Genomic DNA, 7,252 nt, shown 5'->3' on the forward strand with positions numbered 1-7,252 from the left:
AAACAGGCTAATCTACAAACTAGTATTATAGTAAACAGGCTAATCCACAAACTAGCACTATAGTAAACAGGCTAATCTACAAACTAGTATTATAGTAAACAGGCTAATCTACAAACTAGTATTATAGTAAACAGGCTAATCCACAAACTAGCATTATAGTAAACAGGCTAATCCACAAACTAGCACTATAGCAAACAGGCTAATCTACAAACTAGTATTATAGTAAACAGGCTAATCTACAAACTAGTATTATAGTAAACAGGCTAATCCACAAAGTAGCATTATAGTAAACAGGCTAATCTACAAACTAGCACTATAGTAAACAGGCTAATCTACAAACTAGTATTATAGTAAACAGGCTAATCCACAAAGTAGCATTATAGTAAACAGGATAATCCACAAACTAGCATTATAGTAAACAGGCTAATCTACAAACTAGCACTATAGTAAACAGGCTAATCCACAAACTAGCATTATAGTAACAGGCTAATCTACAAACTAGCACTATAGTAAACAGGATAATCCACAAACTAGCATTATAGTAACAGGCTAATCTACAAACTAGCACTATAGTAAACAGGCTGATCCACAAACTAGCATTATAGTAACAGGCTAATCTACAAACTAGCATTATAGTAAACATAGTGTAACAGGCTAATCTACAAACTAGCACTATAGTAAACAGATGAATCCACAAATTAGCATTATAGTAAACAGGCTAATACACAAACTAGCATTATAGTAAACAGGCTAATCCACAAACTAGCACTATAGTAAACAGATAAATCCACAAATTAGCATTATAGTAAACAGGCTAATCCACAAACTAGCATTATAGTAAACAGATGAATCCACAAATTAGCATTATAGTAAACAACTTAACCCACAAACTAGCATTATAGTAAACATGCTAATCCACAAGCTAGCATTAAACTAAACAGGTTAATCTACAAACTAGCACTATAGTAACCCGGCTAATCCACATAAACTAACCACAAACAGTGTTTTAACAGACAGGCTAACACACAATATCATGGTATCCCATATCAAAGAAATCTAACATATTGATAACATCAGGATACAGTATAGGAAAGCTTAAAATACTATTTAAAAAAAATAAAAATGAAAAGAAACATATAGTGTCTTTGGCTCTTGTGATGTGTAGGACAGTGTAACTTCCAATGTTGGTGCAAAACAAATTTGTATTCATTTTACATGACCTCATGTTTTAGTGTGAGTCTCAACACTTACGTGTGTTAAAAGAAGTAAGCTATTAGCCCTGCTGTAAAGAAAGCATGCTCAGGGTTTGAAGGATAAGCTGACCAAGCGCTACACTTTAAATTAATTCATTATTTTATGCATAAAAATTCAAGTCATTCCTTTAAGCGGTGTCTCTTCCGATGAAAAACCTTGTTGTGCAATTTAAAGGAATGAACAGTGTAATATTTATGCATTTAATATAGCCCTCAAAAGGCACACCACATTTTTTAGTGTTTGTTTTTTAAAGCCAAAACATAAAATCTGAGGTCTGAACACTGATAACAGTATTAAATCCTCACCGCCCGCATAACCCAACTCTGTACATGGCATATAGTGTGTATTATTTCCTACACTACCACTAGAAGCTGGTGTTCAGTATAAACGAAATTAGTGACTAACCCAGAAAACCGGTTTTATTCATTCATTTATTTACAGAGTGCATCAGCCTCTCTGAATAGGCCATATTTACAGAGAACAGAACAAAAGAAGAAAAAAAAAAACTCAGTACATAAATTAGGTATAAGAAGATACGATTCAAAGAACCCATCGTAAACTACTGTCGGAATCCATCGTTCTCTGTCTTTGTCTGAAAAACATCTCTGCCATTTTTGTGCTGTGGTGAATACACACCGCCATAATAATGACCAAATGCAAAGACAGCATCTGTTTCCATCTTTCTGTCTCTCTTCTTTTTTTTTATATGAAATGTTTTCCCCCCAAGTCAGTTTTCTCTATCTGTCTAGTGGCCTCTAGTGGACGATTATAGAATTACAGTCACTTGGAATTAATGCTGTAAATATAGGTATAGAGTTTTTTTAAATGCAAAAAAAACAACAATAACAACAAGAACAAAACATGTCACAGCAAATCCTTTAAATTCATAAAATGAACTCGTTGTTTAGGTGTTACCAGTTAAATTGTGTGTAGGTCTGTGTTTATATGCTCTGTTGCTGGAATAAGGACGAACGGTTCATCATCTTTTCAGCGGTCGAATCTCAGCAGATCACACATGCAGTATCCCAGCTCTACAAGACAGAAGAGATTATACACCAATCAAAAACCGAGAAAGTAAGCACACAAATTGAACACGTTCGACACCACAACAGGGTAAAAAAAAAAAAAAAAAAAAAAGTAGAGGATGAATGACAGTTTCCTGTATCCTTATTACATAAAGCACACTTTGAAGACTTGGCATTCGTGTTGTCCTCTCCGTGGCCCTCAGGCTTGTCCCCAAACTACTCACGTCCTGTAGGTCGATATGACACTTTTTACCACGTTGTGTATTTTGCATGAACTACTGTTAAGTGAATGAATAAAGTGGAAATCCGAAACAGGCGAACGGAACTCATTATTGTCTGAAAATTCCCTAGAATCGTGTCCGCACCTTGAAAATGCCTGCGCGCTTTTCAGTAAACTCATGCGCTCGTTCTCATTTATCAGCGCAATAAAGCATGAATCTATGCTTAAGTTACACGATATCATTTACACAATCAACGCTGCCAGTCCAAAAAAACCAAAAAAAACAAAACCTTTCAAACATTATAGGTTAAAGTTTGGGTTAAATACCGTAGAGGTATACAATCAAAGTGTTTATTTTACTGGAAAAATACATCTCGATCCAATCTGGATCGCTCTAATGAGTCACCCGTAGCACGTACTTGTCCTCCTTGTCGTCATTTTGGAATGGAACTGGTCTCGCTCTTGACACGTTGCCCTTCATGCACGCCGTCGGGTCCTGATGATCTGAAACACAGACACGAGCTGAGCAAACCGATTGCCTCTATCCGGCGCATAACAAATACAGGATTCGGTTTGTTGTTGTCCGTCGCATTCGCGCGAACAAAAAGCTCAAACTTGATCATTCTGGTATCAGTATTACTGTTCTAACCAGTAACAGACTCGGTCAGTTATAACATCTAGTGTAATATCGTTCTTACTGAGGATCAGAGTCTTCCTCTGGCAAGAGAGGAGGTTGCTCTATGGACCAGTCACGCTTCCGGAACTCTCTCCTTTTATCAGCCTGTCTAAAAAAAGTCATTAAAAAAAACCCAACATTTTAATATCGAAATGATTAAACGACGTCGTTGGAATAACCAAATTATTTTGTCGGATTCTGAAAGAAACGAACGGTACTTCAGGCACTATTAACACTCACCGCTGTGAGTTAGCATTAGCTAATGTTTTTCAACGTTCCTTGGTTCCTTTGTGGAAAAAAAGCCACGAATTTAGTACCAGGAACGTTTACAAAGCGTTTATATTTAACTCTACTTTTCACTGAAAGTGAAGAATTGTAATTCTTTCAGCACATCATTGCAGCCCATAGCGAGGTTATGTTTCATCAGGAGTACCGAGGACCTGTTTGTGAATTGCTGCCATAAAGTACGCTTAACGCGATGTAGTGACTCAAGGTGCGCCTGTTAGTCCTCGACGTTCACCTTTTCTCTCCGTGTGAGTACGGAGCCGAACTCATGCTTGGAACCAGCAGCGTCTGAACTTCGAGGCGGCTGTAAACAACAAAAAAAAATTTCAAACGCAGGTTCATTCATGACATGTCTAAGGACAGGGTTCATACATCACTAGATATACATGTTCTGCACTGCGTCGAAAGAAAGAAAGTCAACAAAATGGCCGCCGTGCCTCGTTATTAAAAACTGCTACGCGTTCAGTCGGAGATCGTAAAGACCTGATTTCCAAACCATCGTTACAAACGCTACGTTTTTTTAAAACAATCACTCGTGGCGTAGTACATTTCGATATCGTTCAGGAAACGATGTAAATATTCCCGTACTCACGGTTTTAGTTTCTCACGTCGTTCATTGCGTGTTCAAACTCATGGGCACGAGTCAAAGTTCAAGGTTTCGTCTCTTTATTTTACTGCCGCCGTGCGTAGTAAATATTTAACCTCGTGCTTACTTTCATTCACAATCCATTACATGAGGGGGAGAAAAAAATATCCAGTGTGAGACAGAGGACAGGAAATGACATCGCAAGTTCAACGAGATGAGGATTTGCAACAGCGGATACGACGGTTTGGGAACACGTTTATAAATTGCAACAGGGTTACATGAACTATTTCGCTGTGCAACGCAAACAGGGCTAGCTAGCAAACTAGCTTCCTAGTCAACATGCTAGTAATAGCTACATATGCTAATCCATTTTTAAAGACAAACATTAATTCGGTTGGCACTGATATGTTTTTTCTTAAAAAGATATTGATTAGGATACGATGTTTAATGCTAAAACACAATCTTAGAGTAACTAGCTAGCTCTTTACTAGCAACTGAGCTATTTACAATATTAGCTAGCTCTTTACTAGCAACTGAGCTATTTACAATATTAGCTAGCTCTTTACTAGCAACTGAGCTATTTACAATATTAGCTAGCTCTTTACTAGCAACTGGGCTAGTTACAATCTTAGAGTAATTAGCTAGCTCTTTACTAGCAACTGCGCTAGTTACAATCTTAGAGTAACTAGCTAGCTCTTTACTAGCAACTGGGCTAGTTACAATCTTAGAGTAATTAGCTAGCTCTTTACTAGCAACTGTGCTAGTTACAATCTTAGAGTAATTAGCTAGCTCTTTACTAGCAACTGCGCTATTTACAATCTTAGAGTAATTAGCTAGCTCTTTACTAGCAACTGAGCTATTTACAATATTAGCTAGCTCTTTACTAGCAACTGCGCTAGTTACTCTAAATCAATAAAATTCCTTAAACGCATTTAGAACAAAATATTATGGAGTTTAAAAATAGAATCCACACCATATACCATCTGCAGGTCATTCTGAAAATCAGTACGTTTCATGCAAATGAAAAACAACAACAACAACAATTAATGTATTTCATGAAACATTAATTAGCAAATAAACATAGAAAACATAGAGGGTTGGGGTTTTGTTTGTTGGTCTTGTTTGCTCTTTGAAATTCAGAATATACTGAACGATTCTAATCCAACACACTTGCAGCATACGGCCAACAAGTTATCATAAAGATATCACGTCACAATTGCGTGTTTTAATTTTAATACTGCAAGTTGTAATGTGATTCCATTTTACACCCCAAAAGTTAAACTTTAATGCTGACTGATAAAGATGAATTTCCTTCATTATTATTATTATTATTATTATTATTATTATTATTATTATTATTCTATTGTGCATGTAGTGAAGGTCAACATCAGGATAATAATGAAGTTACATAAGTTTCGTGTCAGTGCGCCCTCTAGAGGCTGTGTCAAACATGACTGCTCAAAATAAGCGCTACTTTTACGGAACTTTGTACCTGGTGATTTATTCTGTAAAGAAAAAAAGAAACTCTTATTATTCTATAGTATGTGAATGTACGATCAAATCCTAGGTTCTATATATGGAGTGCACGATGAGACCTACCGAAAATCAATCATTTTTTTGGACCTTCTAATATCCAACGACCCCTTAAAGTACCCCTGAAGAACCCCTTTAACCCCCCTAAGAGTGTGTGTATTATCTAGATATGTCAGCGGTACGAGCTTTAAATGATTGCTCATTATTTTCTTCTTAATACCTACACGTCAGGGCTCCAAGCAGAACCCCTTTACTAACCTTTCAGAGTACCCTATCGGAGTGTGATATAAATATTCTTTCCTAATCCCCAGGCTTTGCCCTTTTAACAGCTTTTGCGTTGCTTCGGCCGCAGATTTTAGATGATCTTGTTTCTGGATACACAAACATTTCATTTTTTTCCCATTTCTTGGATTTATTTATATATATATTTACACACGTGTAAACAATACAGTGACGTCCATTTTCCATTTCTCCATTTAAAAACAGTGGGGGCGGGGGAAGGGGTGCAAAGTCTGACTATTTTACATATTAACCATCATGAATAAATAACCATCGTGTAATTTCTACTTCTGTTTAATAAAAACAATTTTCAAGATTTGTTCGCAATTCGATACGTTATCTGTGACGTATTTAAAAACAAACAAAAAAAAAACAAACGTAATTTGTAGACAATTCATATTTACTGTAATGATTAATAATTGCTGTAATTATTAGATGGCTATATAATGTAGCATGACAGTGATATTCAATGACGGTGCTAATTAATGTCAGAATTGACCTCAACTTACCTCAGTACCCACATTCAGCAGCTATAATCTTACACGTGCGCTACAACGGTAACGTAGCGACGAAGTACTAGATGATGAAAGCGGCATAAATCAGCGTGTTACATCCAGACACATTCAATCGGAACTATATAACCCGGATCGATTCTAACGTTAATGTTTCGTACGATAAAAAAATAAAACAAAAACATTTCCACCTGAAATTCTGACTCACAAACACTACGCTCACTTTTTAAAGCGATGACGCGATTCCGGGCTGAAGTGAAATCGTAAACATCACCGTCAGTTAAACCGTTAAAAACGAACGAAAGGAGTCGGTGTCAGTTTGCACGCAGTAAGGAGGACGGTTAGAGAGTTTCCGCAGCGTTTTTAAAAGCATAAACTGTATTTTTCGACTTTAAAAATGTCAGTTAAGAAAAGCTAGAAGAGTCTCCGCCTCTGACGACTCCGGTAACGTCCGCCGCTACAATACCCTCTTTACGTTATGCACGCAAATAAATTTCGTACGCGTGGCTCCCCCCCCCCCCCCCCCCAAAAAAAAGAAAACACTATACTCTAAAAACACTACACATGAGAAGACAGAGTTGTGCGTTTTTGTTGTTTTTTTAAACCTTCTTAGAGAACGCTCCTAGCTAGCGAATCGGCGAGTTTTCAGACCGCCGTTAGAAATCGTTTCAAATCTCCCTGAAGGAAAACAAGTAGTGCGTCTTCGAATGAAAGGACGCCGTCTGCATCCGTTTGTGCGAAAACGATCTGGTCTGGATGTCGGCGTCACTGATTCGACAAAGTTTCAAACAAACACAGTGTTGAGACGTGACGTTGAGGCGTCGTCGGTTTGCTCGCTCGAGGGATTCAGCGATTGGCTCGGAGCCGTGTGGGACGAGTCAC

General features: G+C 37.4%; 1 protein-coding gene and 1 long non-coding RNA gene across 2 annotated transcripts in view; both read right to left on the reverse strand.

The window, feature by feature from the left end:
• Positions 1-1,667: 1,667 nt before the first annotated feature.
• Positions 1,668-4,513, reverse strand: LOC128603013 (uncharacterized). The gene is made up of 5 exons (XR_008384935.1): positions 4,053-4,513; positions 3,696-3,764; positions 3,198-3,284; positions 2,919-3,003; positions 1,668-2,285 (listed from the first exon to the last, which is right to left on the reverse strand). It is a non-coding gene; the product is annotated as an uncharacterized LOC128603013 (long non-coding RNA).
• A 92-nt stretch (positions 4,514-4,605) lies between these two features.
• The window catches only part of slc26a11 (solute carrier family 26 member 11), a 12,446-nt gene continuing 9,799 nt past the window's right edge, over positions 4,606-7,252 (reverse strand). Inside the window, exon 16 of the mRNA XM_053617185.1 lies at positions 4,606-7,252. This exon is cut by the window's right edge and continues 203 nt beyond it. The gene's annotated coding sequence lies outside the window, so the exon portion shown is untranslated.

Source organism: Ictalurus furcatus, chromosome 27 (genome assembly GCF_023375685.1).
Source record: "Ictalurus furcatus strain D&B chromosome 27, Billie_1.0, whole genome shotgun sequence".
NCBI classification, from domain to species: domain Eukaryota; kingdom Metazoa; phylum Chordata; class Actinopteri; order Siluriformes; family Ictaluridae; genus Ictalurus; species Ictalurus furcatus.